The following is a 14786-nucleotide window of genomic DNA, read 5'->3' as shown; positions in this document are numbered from 1 at the left end:
GTCAGGCACTAGGAGGAATAGCAGCCTCAGGACAAGCCTTGCAGAACTCTGGTAATGAACCTAAATCAGGAAAAACAAACAGCATAACAGATTATCCATCAAGATTCCCTGAATTTCACTGAATACTCCTGAATGAAGCTGTATTTTTCAGGGGGAAAACGGACACAGAACTTAAATTCTCTGAAGGAGTGATTAGAATTCAGCTGTGTAAATTTAAAGTGTGCTGTCAGAAAAAAAAGCATCTCTAAATCAACCTGACACAGCTTTAGTTTTTTTGTTCAACAGCCTGAACCTTTAAAAATATTAGTTTCAGGTTAGAAAATATTTGTCAACCCAAATCAAAATAGTTTTTCTTGCATGGCCTGCCTCAGTTTTGTTTGAAAATAATCTTCACAAGAACTTTGAACATCAAAACCTGACATCTAGGATATAGACAACTGAACACGTCAGAAAAGGAAGAATTCTAACAGCAGGAACAAGGGGGAAGGCAACATTTCAATATGTTTGGGGTTTGGTTTTTTTAAATCCTCAGTTGCTATATTCTACTTTGTTGTACTGTCCTTTTTATTCTGCTCATCATGTAAGTTGATAGCTTGAGCAACTCTTCAAATCAATTTCTGGAGCTCCCATCACCTTGGTGTCTATGCATCAGATGCATGTACACACACAATCAGAATGCCTTCTAGAAACACCTACTTGAAAAGACTAAAGTGAAATAAAAAGTTTTTTGAAGTCCAAGAAAAAATCTACAGATTAGACAAAACATCAATATTCCATATTTGAAGACTTGCATGAGTAGCTGTACATCCTCTCTGCCTTTCAAGGGCTGATACTACTTCTTCCTCCTCTGCAATACGGAGAAACCTAAACCTGAACCTGAGTACTCTCAGCCACCTGTTGCCATGATTTCTATCATGTCACCACACATTCAGAAGCCACCTGTACATAATATATTACCAGCTACCTGTTAACACAGAAAATTAACTTTCATCATCTTCCTTCCCATGGCATCTAAAAAATCAAAAGCCCACAATATCATTCCTAAATTTTAACCAAGAGCAAATATGTGCAACTTTGGGGGAAGGGATTAGTATCCCTTTGGAGGCTATCATAAAGAAGTTTTGCTCCATGTATTAACAGGCTTGATCCGTGGAATCTTTTAGCAACTATGCAAGATTCTCATTTAATTGCAGAATAATGTGCAAATAAGAAGGGTCAGAGTTTGCACTTTTGCATGCTTTCTTTAGTAATAAGTCACACAGTGGACACTGCAAAATGTCAAATGCACTCAAAATCCCCACAGGTGCTAACTAATCAACAAGAGACCTACTACATTGTTCTGGGTAATAGCAGTATTTGGTAATCACTTTCTTTGGCAAGGAAAAACCAGCCTTTTCACCAATCTGCTTTTTGCTGCTGTGGCCATGCCAGTACAATTTCTTCACCCTCAGCCTTACTGAACACTACTGGAATTCACTTCACTTCAGCAAGACGGGATCCTTTCCCACCCCTTTCACACATACAAAACTGAAAATAATTCTCTCAGACTGCTCCATGAGAACCCTTCCACTTAGGACAAGGTACACATGCATGGGAACTATCCCTTTAATTCCAAGTACTTAACTGACTAGTAAGCAACACTTACTTGTACTCCAACATTCTCAGTGCATTTTTATTTTGGAGAGAGGATGCTGGCCACTTGTCTGATGCTCTTAGAAAAAAAAAAGAGAAGCTACGTAATAAGAGAGACAGCTCAAACACCTGACCCAGAAAGTGAAAAATACCAGCCATGATCAAGCACTATTTCTGTACAAATCACAACAGCACCATTTCACTGCTTCTATGAGAGCCTGTGTGTTGCTAGATCCTTGTTTAATGACCCGTCTAACCACAGATTCATTAGAGCAGCACATGGCTGTCAATGCTTCAGGTTGATCAACAATCTCTCTGCCTTTCTCCTCATTAAACATTGTGGGTTTTCCAGTGTCCCCCGAAGAGGACTTACACATTAAGCAGAGGAAAGAAAATTCTCTGAAAAACTAAAAATCCCTTCCTTGAATGAAGAACATGAACTAATGCCAGCCCAGATCCTTTGGCAGTCCTTCCCCTAATAGCTTTCCCATGTGTTTCAGGGACAGCAAAGTGTCATCCCTGGTAGATAGCATGTCTGAATACAGATAGGAGAAGAATAGGAGATGGCACTGTGAGTACACTGTAAGAAAGCAATTTATTAAACCCAGTTCTTTTTAGATATAGGAAACACACAACTTATTCAGAAGACTAACAAAGTCACTCAGATGCACAGTATCTGGCTATAGAAGCTCTGTCAGGTCAGGCAGGGAGATTACTGCACTTTACAGACTTGGAAAAATTCAAGCCATAGCTTTCCAAACTCCCCTTTTCCTACAGTTTAATAGCACGTTTAACTTATTTTCCTTTCTGTGCACAGAGTTGAAAGCAGCAGCTTCTGCATGAGAAACCTGCCATGGCTACAACAGAACAACCCTTGCTAGCTCAAAACTCTGATTTTCAAATTCCAAAACTCGCATGTTTTGTTTTCTGTAAAAATTCTGAAGTAATTCTGTGAGTTTAACTGAAAAACTAATGTATTTATCTGCATTTACTTATGCATTCCAGAAGTTTTCTGCAAGAACGGTCATGTTATCTTTGACACTGGAACACTTCCTTGCACTAAGACTTCAGCCATCCTTTGTTTTTTTGCAGGTTAGAGTTAGGATGTGGCCTATCAGAATTTGACATATGACGACTTGTGGATACATGCAAGGAGCATGTATTGGCTAACCATTCTGACTTTATTTTAGTCGCCCACAGATCTGTCCCTTTAAATCATGCACCACCAACCAACCAGCAGTTGCTATCAGTTGAACATACACAGTCAATTTTTGGCTATGTGATACCTGATACCTGCATGTGTTCTCTGAAACTCAAGGACTATGTTACAAGACAGATGACAAATTTCACAGGCTGCAGGGTGAGATACCTCAGTGTATTACACAAAGCAAGATGGAGACATTCCCGTGGCCCGTGCATTTCTTAATTCTTCCCTGCTCAGTACAACATTTATTCAGGACTTGCCACAAACAGTCTTTCACACTCTTTAATGACCACAAATACCAATTACCTGGGTTAAACACTATCTCAGTACCTCTTCCTTCATCTCCCAAAAATCATGTTGTGAAGGAACATAAACACAGTTTTATCCCAAAGGACTCAAGATGTCCCTTTCATGCCACCTGACCAAAGAACAAAACAGTTCTCATTGCAGTTTGACCAAAAATAATAGAAGTGCTTTAAATCAAGTCTCCAGTCAGTGAGAAATCAACTTTTGGATAAGTTACGTGAACTGCACTGGCCTATGGGATAAGACTTTAACATGTCTGTCATTTTGGTCTCTGAACTAAAATAGAGGTGTATACATACTTGCACTCACAGTGCAAAGCACAGCCTACACATGTGCTATGTGCATTACAGAAGATTACACAATGCAAAAACTAGGAACAGTAACTCTCAACTCCTACCAGAATCACATCATTGTCACCACCAACGATGTGGGTAACAACATGCAAGGGCCTGCAATAGGCTTAGTCACATTGCATCCAATCTGTCCTACCAGAACCAAACACAACTTCCGGCATATACCTAGTATTACATATTAGTTGCTCGCCATTTCAACAATACTTGAAAAGGCTGAAGAGGAAGCCAATTCCAACAGGGCTTTCTGCTTAGAGGTTAACCTGTATCTGTTTGTGCCTTCCCTTCCAAAAGAAGTAATTCTCATGTCAGCAATAACCATTAGAGACTTCAATCTGTGAATTCTTACTAACAGGAGTACCACACAACTAGGCATTTAAATTTTTGGCCTCATACACAGTAGCAAACCCCAGATTCTTCAGATACCATCCAGAATTCCAGAAATTGTCAAACATAATTCAAATAGCATAGCACATTATATATTTTTTCAGAATTAGGACAATATTTTCACAGTTCATTTCTTCAGGTAGTGCTCTTCCTCCAAATTAAAGGGGACAGTTGAGCTGAAGACAGCAAGCAAATAAATTAAATCAGTGTCATGACTTTGCAATAATCCAACAGAAGACAGCAACAGGGCAAAGGTTCCAAGACCTTTTTCTCAGTTTGAGTTTTCTTTGCAATTTACAACTGAAGTGAATTATTTGACACTACTTATTTACACTGCTCAAGACCTCTCACTTGAGCATCCGAAAGGAAAGCTCATTGCTTCTCGTAAATATAATGGAGAGATCTAGGGTAGATCAACTAGACGCAGTCCCTCACAAAACATGGGGAGACCATTAGAATTAACTTCCACAGGAGCCTGGCATTTGGTTTGCACTATATACATTGCATATGAAAGAAGCAAAGGGACTCTGTCCAAATTCCTTGTAATTCCTCTACCCATACAGCAGTTAACTAATGGGTCACAGTTCACAGCACAAACCATTAAACAGGAGAACAAGTCTGTAAGTACAAAAGGTCTCTGAACAGTACATTCTTCCCGATCCAGCTAAAATGCCTGCTTCACTAGCTCAGGTCAGCCAGGTTTACTGTATTTAACCCAGACTGCGCACAGAAACCTGCACCTCAAGCACACTGAAAAACTTCACTGAACTATTTGGGAAGATAAAATCCATTGCCTACACAGGTGTGAAACTCTCAACAGTTCTCATTAAGAATTTGAAAAGTTCTATTTTCCCCCCAGAGCAGCAAAATTAGATTAAAATAAATCCTTTCTTCCATCTGCTAGACCACATGCAAGAAGCACTATAGAGCTGGATTCCAAATCACACCCTAACAAGTGTTCAGCACAGCAGTAATTAGGCCTTGTAGCATTTGTGAGCAGCCCAGCCAATACTCTCAAAACAAACAACAAAAGTTAGACTCTCAACTGAGAGCAGGGGTGAACAAGCACATACAGCTAAGCAGCATACTGCATTGTTCACCACAGGGTAAGTGTTCTCCCAGGTTTACACATCCTTATTCACCTGGATACCAAAACATAATCATCTACCCTCTAAAAAACTCCAAACATTTTGCTTTGTTGTGATATGTTTACAAAACAGTTTCACTAAGAACTTAACTCTTTCCCCTCTTTAGTTTAGCCACCAAAATTTAGACTTAAGTCCCAGCACAATGCTCTTGGAATTCTTACCACTTGTGGTTTTGGTACAAATAACTGAAGAAAACACAGTATCTGCATGAAAGCATGAAGAAACTTCCACAGATAAAAAGCCCCTCTGATCAAGAAAGCACAGACCACAAAGCACAAGGCATTACTAGTTGAAAGGAAAAACAATAGTGAGTGTATATAAGAAAGAGGACAAGCCAAAGTACAAGAGCAGCAAGGTTTTGGTATTTGTTTCCATTCTGCACCTGGGCAAAATAAAAAAAACACTTCCAAACAAAACTGAAAAAAGAAGGAACGTTTTGTTACAGAATACCCTACAGTCCAGTGATTGAGACTCTAACAAGATCAGTCATTTTTCTTCTCATTCGAGGAAGATGCAACTAATTACTTGTACGAAAAGCAGTCGGTCTGGAAAAAGATTTTTCTTTACCTAATCAGAAATCTTAGAGACTTGAATCTCAAACTCCTACAATACATGCAGTGCCCTTCCTGTAAGTAGGGGGTATATACATCTGCTTTCTACCTGGCCTTTGTTTTAGCTCAGAAAGAAAAAATACCAAATGCTTTAGCAAGTACTGTATCGTCCTTTCTAAGATCGCCTGACTCCAACTAAAATTTGTATCTGCTTACAAGCAGCTGTTCCCAGCTCAAGACGTCCATGCTCTTCGCATGACTGACACAGGAAATATAGGAATCTAAAACTCAGTCTAAAGCAAATAAATGTTAGTGTTACCTGTAGATCGTTATTTTGTACCAACAGCATGGCTGGAAGTGGAACAGTCTTCGGTATTTCTGCTTTCCATCATATTTAAGACAGCTAAAAACAATCCTGAAACAACTGTCATCTCCCTCCTTTTTTCTTTACAGGATAGGAAGAGGCAGAACATTTCTTTGTCCTACAGAAATACTGATGAAATGAATGTCTGCCAGAAAAAGATTTTCCTCAAGTCTCATTCTGCACAAGGCCAAATGGAAACCACCACAACTTGCTCTGAACTCCCAAGAGCCACTACCATGACAGAGGGACAGAAAAGGCTCATTCTTATGACTGGTAAACTCATTTTATAATAAGCATGTAGAAACTGCTTTATAAATACCATTCCTGTCCATTACCTCAATTATCCACAACTTCAGCAGTAAGGCTGATACAGCCCATTCCTTCAATTAGAAAAGTGCCTGAGACAACTGCCATTTTTCATCATGATCTCTGGAAGAGAGCTATTTGGAAAATACTTCATGGACAATTGAAAAGTGTCTCCTCCAGCTGGCTCTGCCATTCACACTTACAATGCTGCACTTGCTGTTATGGAAATGGAGCCAGCTGAGTGCATTTCTTCCTCCCCCCAGCACATATTCAACATACACATATCACATGATACAGATACAAATCTCTCTCCATTGACGTGTATTACATGCAATAAACGTGTTTGATAGCCTAAAAAACTCATTCCCATGTTTGTTTGCATAATAGAGCACACAACATAAGACAGTGCACATACCATGCCTGCAGCATCACAATAAGTAGAGATTACAGTAAATGACTATGGAAAAGTTCTATACATTGAGATCACAAAGCACTGTCACATGCAATGTCAAAAAGCAGATGCCACATTTATCATGTATAAGCAGAATGCACTGAATATGCCCCTCAGGGAGAAGTTTTACCGGAGTATGCATGTGCAGGTGTGAAAGCTGTTAAATGCCTCCACAATACACTAAGGAATGTAGCAGATCCTGCATATCTTAGAAACCAGTCATTACAGCTATTGCCCAAACATGACAGACGTCACCCTCCTAGTTACATCTTCCCAGCAGCAATCCATTACTACGTTTCCATGTGCTAAGGCTAGTGAAGCCTTTGCTGCAACACAGTACATTACATTGCTAATACAGGTTGTAAATAAGCTAAATATACACATGGAATTTCGAGTGCCACAGAGTCTCTCACCAACTTAGTTCCAAACAGTTGCCGAGGATCATCAGTCTATTTTTTTAGTGAAATAACTTAGAACTGTCAGCTTACTTTGCAATTGCCAGAGGTCTGCTTCCCATATTTTCCCTCCAAATTACCATTATTGTACTCTTGTGAGACTTGTGGGGAAAGCAAGGTCAAACTCTGCAGAGGCACTCAATCAAGGTCAGAGTCAAGTGCTTTGGGGGAAGCTTACACTAACAATGCCCAGACTGTGCTCTATCTATTTCATCTATGCCCAGAGCTACAAACACCAGTAATGACCATAAACTAAAAGAAATTCTCTTTTTTTTTTGTCTTTTAATATAGAGGCTATAGCTTCTACAAGATGCATGCTACTTGTTACAGGGGCTCCTTCATCCAACTGAAATAGGGCTTTTTTTATCATCTAACTAAATTTTTAGATATCACATCTTAAGTTCTCTTCACAAGACTGTTTGCCTCACCATCTGAACTGTGATTTAAGTGGAACATCCATGATGGATCACTTGTTCAGCCTGAGGTTTCTTGAATGTGTCATGAATCCCTACAACGAGATGCATTTTACACTTGGTCCGGGTTCCTATTCCTGCTTTCCAAAGTCCAGAGCCCCACGGAGTCTCTGCAGACCAACTATTGCAGAAACAGAACAGCTGATAAGGCACCCTTGATCAAAATGAGACCCTGCTGCTCTCTAGCGGCTGAGAAGCTGCAACCAGTGTAACAGCCTAGCTTGTGCTATACAGTTAGCATGAGTTTGCTTTTAAAACGGTTCCTTGCCTCTAAGATACTGTTAAATACAGGTACACAGGAAATACTTTTAACACAACATTGCAAGTGTTTGAAGTCATCAGCTGCCACTAAATGTTACCAGACACTTTCACACCTAACAGTGCTATTCTCCCATGAATTCGCAAGCCATCCACAGAATCATCTTTCACCCCAAGGAATCTGTCAACCAGTTCACTGGACAATAGCAGAAATAGGGTACAGCGCAGCCTTAAGGTTAGCCTGACTCATCACCCATAAGCCACAGAATATCCTTCTCCAAGAGCTGGGAACTCTGATTACCTATTGATCCTATTCACACACTTTGGGAACTGCATTTAACCTCCTTGGCACCAGAGTTTCTTCATAAGCTAAAATGTTTTTCTTCCAACATTCCAGTTGCTCCTCTTATGTTCTTCCACATCAGCAGTCTCAATACTCATACAGAAAATAAGGATTTTCACACGGTTCTCCCCTCAGAGTACAAGATGTTCTGAAGTTACATCAGATGCACTTAAGGAGAAAGCATTACGAGCAGGCACTAGCAGACCAATGATCAAATTGGCATCGGAGAAGATACAATCAGTCAAGTATCCCAGCTCAGGCTGGAACCTTTGTCTTCCTTTCTGGTTCAGAGACTCGTTCGAGACAAATCTTTAGGAAAAAACCCTCTTATTGGGCACACATTCTAAAGAGAAGCTAAGCTGAAGGGCCTAGCTGGGTGCAGACACATTTTGCTAGCCAGGTGTGCAAGACATGATACATAGCATTTACTAAGAACAAACTAATCCCTAGTATAAATCAATGAAATTGAAGAAGTTACACCAGGAAAGATTTGGGTCCAGATTTTACCCTTTTCCCACCATGACATTTTACAAAGTTAAAACTATTTCTTCTTTTTTCCAAAAATTGAATTCTACAGAGATCACACAGTAGGCTTGATTATGCTTTTTCCCCCCCCTCAGTAACATTTTTCTGTTTCAAAAAAAGAAAAAAAAAAACAAAAGGATACCAGTTTTAACCCAAAAATTGGGAGGGCGGTCAAATACCTTTTGGAGTTGCTCCTTCTTTCATAACTGTGCTAACCAAGTAAGAAAATATAAGTTTGTTGTAAAATGTGAGAACAATTACTAAAACAAAGGAAAGCAGATCAGGACTTCAGCCTTTAACTTCAGTATCTGCTACAGATTAAATAACCTTTGGCTAATCACTTAATGAATCAGATCTTTCAAGAGTGTCTGCATCTCCAATTTTGTCCTGCCTATTGAATTTAGAAATCAAAGGCTCCTTTCTCAGAGCAGACTGTTCCTGGATGTTAAAATATTAACTGCTGCTAATTTTAAAAGCGCATATCAAGTACAAGGGGTAGAGGACACAGGGAAGGTGTGTGGATGCCTGTATGGAAACGGTGTCATTCCAAGACATTTCTAATTTGAACTATTTATCTTTCAAGTTTTTTGTTGGTTTTTTTTTTAATTTCTACATAAGATTATGCAGTACATTTTACAGACTGAACTAATAACTTACAAGCAGAACATCGTCTTATTCTCAGGGTCGAATTCCAGCTGTAGTGAGGGGTGGGGAGAAAAAGCCAGTTCCAGCAAACGCTGTCACTACATTTGAAACTGAACTGGAGAGCAGGCAGAGATGAAGCCTTTGAACCATGAATTCAGTTTCCAAAGTTCTGACTCTTAGTTAGAAAATTATTCAGCCCAGACTCAGCATCTGAGTCAATAACCTTTGCAGGAATGAATACTTAGTTCCTCACAGAATCTTTTAATTAGTTATAAATACATCTGCCATTCATTCTTTATTGCATGCAATTTTACTCCCACTTCTTCCCAGCCAACCAGTATTAGAGACTAGCAATGACACTTATTAGGTTGTTTTTTAAAGTTATATTTCTGGGCCTCTCACCAGCTTGACATGGGCTAAACTGCACAATAGCACCTTTATAAAGTTGTAATAAAGAAAAGCCTAGATTAAATGGAAAAGAATAAGTAAGCGGAAGCTCAGTGAGACATGAGATAGATGTCTTCCTCTAATGCACTGGAATCTGGCAATTACCTACTTCGGATGAATCAGTGTCCCTGATGTAAATAACATCTAGTAAGCTCTGTGCCTTAAATTTAATAAAGTGGTTGATTTGGATCTAAAATAACCAATGGGCTTTATAACTAGGCATAGTTAAAAAAGTATTGGTAGCAGTAGGATGACTGCCAATTGCCCAATGCAATTCCTGAAGAGTTCTCAAAGTAAAGCTTTTTATTTAAATACTAAGTGCATACCAACAAAGCAACAAACCTCCTTCTGTCTTTTTGGGACAGAGCCTGGGGCCCTGCTGATCTTCCTTCTCTTCCACTACAACGTAGTCTGCCTCCAAAGAGATCATAAATTTCATCCCTGACCTAAGAAACAGGACTTGTTGCATCTTTGATCTTAAAGGTGTGATATTGTCTCTGAAGACTCAGTGTGTTTTGAAGTTACCCCTTGGTTTAAGCATGTTGGAAAGCAGTTTGAGCTTCAAGCATTTGCTTAGACCACTATACAGAATTACCATCAGAATCCTAGTGAAAGCTTGCAGATAGCAAATTAAGCTTTCATCTCCAGTACAACACAGGTAATTAATACTCCTAACTAGCTTTTACCTAGTAAAACTAAGGCCTAGAGGGGGAAAACAATTTGTCTGTACTCACATACTTTGTTTCCGCAGTCATAGTTCCACAGGATTTTCAGACAATCATTGAGTGTTATAAAACCTCCAGTGAAATTTGTACTCCCATACCGAGCAGGTTTTTGGGATAAGAATAATTGCTAATGCACCTTTTACAAGGTACTTGTGCTTATTGAAAGAACTGCTGTGCAAGAGACATTATTCCATTTTTTCCAAACTTAAGACAGACAAATCAGGTATACAAATACCTACACAAAGAGCTGTGTGTCTGAGACAAAAATACATTTCCTAACAGCTCAGATCAAAATGATCTGCCCACTTAGTCTAAAATATAGAGCAATTAATGAGGCAGAAGCCCAGACAGATGGATAAGCAGGCTGAGTCTCTCCCACTCAAAAAAAACGAGAATTCAACAGCATCTGCTCAAGACATCCAGAAGGTTTGTGTCACACAAATAAAAACAATCATCATCTGTCAGTCTCAAATCACTTAAGCAAACTCACATGCATGAAGAATTGAGAAGCTCAGCTCTAGGAAGTTATCCAGCTATCCAGAGCAGTTGCACCAAACTTGTGAACATACAAGTCAGCACCGCTCTGGGAGTAGGAAATCTACATCATGTCACCACTGGCTGGTGTTTGCCATGTAAAATGCAGAAAACTGCAGGCATTAGATATTTTCTGAAGTAACCATGGTAGGAACACACTTTCTCAACAGGTGCTTACACAAGCCATTTTCTCAAATGAACCTATGCTAAAAAAATCAAGAATAAAACAAGGGAAAACCACAAATGACTTGTCTCAGAGGATCAAGATCCATTATTTCACTCAAAATGGCCACTGATGAGCTAAAAGATGTGAACATAAGTAACAACCAAGGGCTTGTAACCAAAGACTTGTATGAACTTGCGTTCTTGAGATCGCTTCACACTTTTCTGACCAATTCCATCTGTCTCGAGTACTCACCACTTACCTTATTTTTGAGGATAACAGAGCATCTAACATTCATATAAATACAATTCTACTACAGACTAGTAATTTATTGTATGCACAACAGCATATAAATCATTTCACCTGTATATCACTAGTCAAGAAAAGATGTTTTACAAAATTGACCTGTGTACCATCATAATGCTTTTTCTATATAGCGCTTCGACATTCCAATTACACTAGCAAACTTCTTCACATTTATTGCAGTTTCCTTCACAAACACATCAAGGAAGCTGCTATTGTTCTGTACAGCCTCACATAAAAAAACATAAACCACAATCCACAAGCCTTAATACCCACTGTTGCACATCTACTCACGCTTTTCTCCTTTCTGGTAGCCGATACTTTCTTTTGAACCGAAATTGCTTAAGTTTAAATGCCCAGTAGAGTACACATTTCAAATAGCCAGTACAACACCCACACAGTAGTGCAGCACTTACGGGGTTAAACAAACTGCAGAGAGCACAGGCAGTCTTCTGTGGCTATCTTGATCAGGGAAACCTCTAAAACAGAGCACTGGATTCATTTCATCACCTTTGGGAGCTGCAGTGGTGTTGGAGGCAAGGCACACTCTGTATGGATTTTATGTGGACAGAAAGGAGGGAGTAGGGAGGATCACCAGATCATAGGAAATCCTGCTGAATAAAATATGAGAATCAGGCAGGATCTTCCGTGGCACTCTTCCCACTGCTATCCTAAAAGCAGCTTCAAAGCCAAAAGCAGCAAACGACAAGATTATGACTAACAAAGATCGCATTTATAACACTGGCCCTAATCTGTCTGAAACTGCAGTGAATTAGCAGCTTGCTCTGGCATTTCAGCAAGCACAGAAAGCAACTGCAAGCAGCAACTGCTACTACAGCAGCTGCCACAAGGACCAGAAGGAAACTGAGTGGCTGTCAGGTGGGTGTCCAGCCTGCAGGCATACACTGATGATGAGATTCTGTCCCTCACATGGAGCTTCCTCTAAGCAGCAGCTTTTCTGCATCAGTTTTTAGGACAGAAGGCAGCAAGAAATGTGAAAGGAAGGTGTCTCACAGAGAACATTAAAGATACAACTTTTCAGAAGTGACTAGTAACTCCACACATCCTTTTTCACTCTAGAAGGGATCAGCAGTCTGACTGGATGCATGAAAACTGGGATATGCCTAAAGGGGTTTCTTTTCCCCCTCCTAGGAATTACCAGGTGGACTACACTAGGAATTGGGTTTATATACAAGTTTCTTCACTCCCAGGTGCTGCTTATGAAAATACACACAGAACAAAAAGTGAACTGAAGCTCATAGTGTCAAACAACAGCTGCCAGTAATCCAAGTAGCAAAGATGCACATGAATGTTAAACTGATTCCTTAACAAGGACACAGTCCATATTAGTAATTTTCAATTCAAGAAAAGGCAAGTGACAAGAATACAAAGAGCTATAGTTTTCTAACAGAAGACTCAAGGCCCACGTTTTCCAAGGTTCACATTTTTCTTCAGGCATTTTTTTAATGCAATAGTTGATAATCCACTTCCAGACACAGCACTTCAGCCAAACTCACAAAACTTGCCACAGGCTACCCTCTATTTATGAGTCATTAGCAGAGCCTTGCCATCTGCCTCTCACTTAATACCACTGAAATACATTTCCAACTCACTGAACTGACAAAAATACCCAGGGCTAAGTTTCTTAGAAGAGTTTTTGGCACCTTTTCCTTCACCAGCATTCTTCAAAGGATCTTTCAAGAATAAAGTCACAGGATGTGATCTAGAAATCACTACAAGCAATAAAACGTCTCATCAACTCATCAGATCAAGTAAAACTTCTCTAGAAGTACAGTGGAACCCAGGCAAGACAAATAGTTCAGAGATAGGCGTGACAAAAATAAGAGATTAATAGTTATTGCTAAACATATTATATTCTTCTCACCTCCTATCAGTTCAAACTGAAGTTCAAATAGCTGGCTGAGGAGCAGAGGTACTGTAGGAGAGAATGTGGCAAACCTGTTTCAGGTAGTTTAAAACCACCCTTCATGTTTTCCCCCCGAAGTGTTTAGCATCTTTTTCTAGCCAGCTCCAGTCTTGATTTTCTTTTATCAGCCCCACCATACACAAAGCCTCAGATCAGACTCTGCTATTTCAACTACAGTCATTTCCTGATCTCTACTGTGCTTCCAACACAAATGAACTCCACTTCCTGATTCTCCTGAAACGACACAATGCTGTTGATGTTGGCCTCTGCATAATTTAGAGTGAATATTTTACTTACTTCCTCCCCCAAATAAATACTGGAAGTTTAAAAGAAAAACTATTTTTCTCTAGATATATTTTTTCCTACATATAATCTGTTTAATTCTTTAATTCATTTTTAATATATTATTTTACAACTTCTTTAAATATTAAAACACAAAAGCTTATGGATTTACAGGACTTATTATCCTTCTACTAAATCCACTGACATTGAATGAAGTTACATTGCACCATTCATTTTTGATCTCAAATGTCTTTACTGCTATATACAGCATGACACAGTTAAGAGCTCAAAACTCCTTTTTTCTTTTTGAACTGTAACTTTCAGAATTGGAGCTTTCTTAAGTCAGGCAGTTGCTCAGGCTTTTTTCCACCATATTTGACATATACCAGAATAACTAACAGGGCAGTGAACACTGCCATCACGTGTGTTTGAGCATACAATCATACATGGGGCTTACCAAGAATCACTTCTTGCTTAAGATATCATGGGCCTTCCCTCTTCAGATGTTGCCATAGAAACCTCAAATTATGTCTATAGGGAAACAGAAAAAAGGTTTTCTAAGGTATGGATGAAATAGCTCCATGGAAACAAGCTCTGGCTGTCAGAGGAGATGAAGGGAGGGGGTTTGTGTGGGAAGACACCGAGATGATCATTACCTAAATATATAAAACAAGAGTCACGCTAACCAGGAAAGGTGTCATTCAAGTACCTGCCTACTTCATGACTGGCATTGAGACCTACTGGCATAAGAATTCTGGCATATTTGAGATCTGGTGTTGGCCAGGGATTCCAGTGCCCGCAGGCACTGGAGACATACAAATATCTGTCTATATGGTTATAATACACCATACCACTACTAAACCTAGGAGCCAGTCCAGTGCAACTTGGCATAATTAAATATGATCCAAGCTAAAAAAAGTTAGGAGAGGTCTGTAAATTCACACACAATCCCCAACTATTCTCAGCCTTACAAATCTGCAAGCCTCTGCCTGCTCCGAATGAAAAAC

General features: G+C 39.5%; 1 protein-coding gene across 2 annotated transcripts in view; it reads right to left on the bottom strand.

Moving 5' to 3' along the window:
- GRAMD1B (GRAM domain containing 1B) overlaps positions 1-13620 on the bottom strand; it is a 117576-nt gene extending 103956 nt beyond the window's left edge. The window contains exon 1 of one of the 2 annotated variants that reach the window (XM_054222827.1): positions 13456-13620. The gene's annotated coding sequence lies outside the window, so the exon portion shown is untranslated. Of the gene's footprint in view, positions 1-11986; positions 12045-13455 lie in introns of those variants that run through there. The other variant, XM_054222825.1, reaches the window with a different exon arrangement.
- Between the last annotated feature and the right edge of the window lie 1166 nt (positions 13621-14786).

This window comes from Rissa tridactyla, chromosome 17, assembly GCF_028500815.1.
Source record: "Rissa tridactyla isolate bRisTri1 chromosome 17, bRisTri1.patW.cur.20221130, whole genome shotgun sequence".
NCBI lineage: Eukaryota > Metazoa > Chordata > Aves > Charadriiformes > Laridae > Rissa > Rissa tridactyla.
This window is presented reverse-complemented; position numbering and strand designations above follow the sequence as displayed.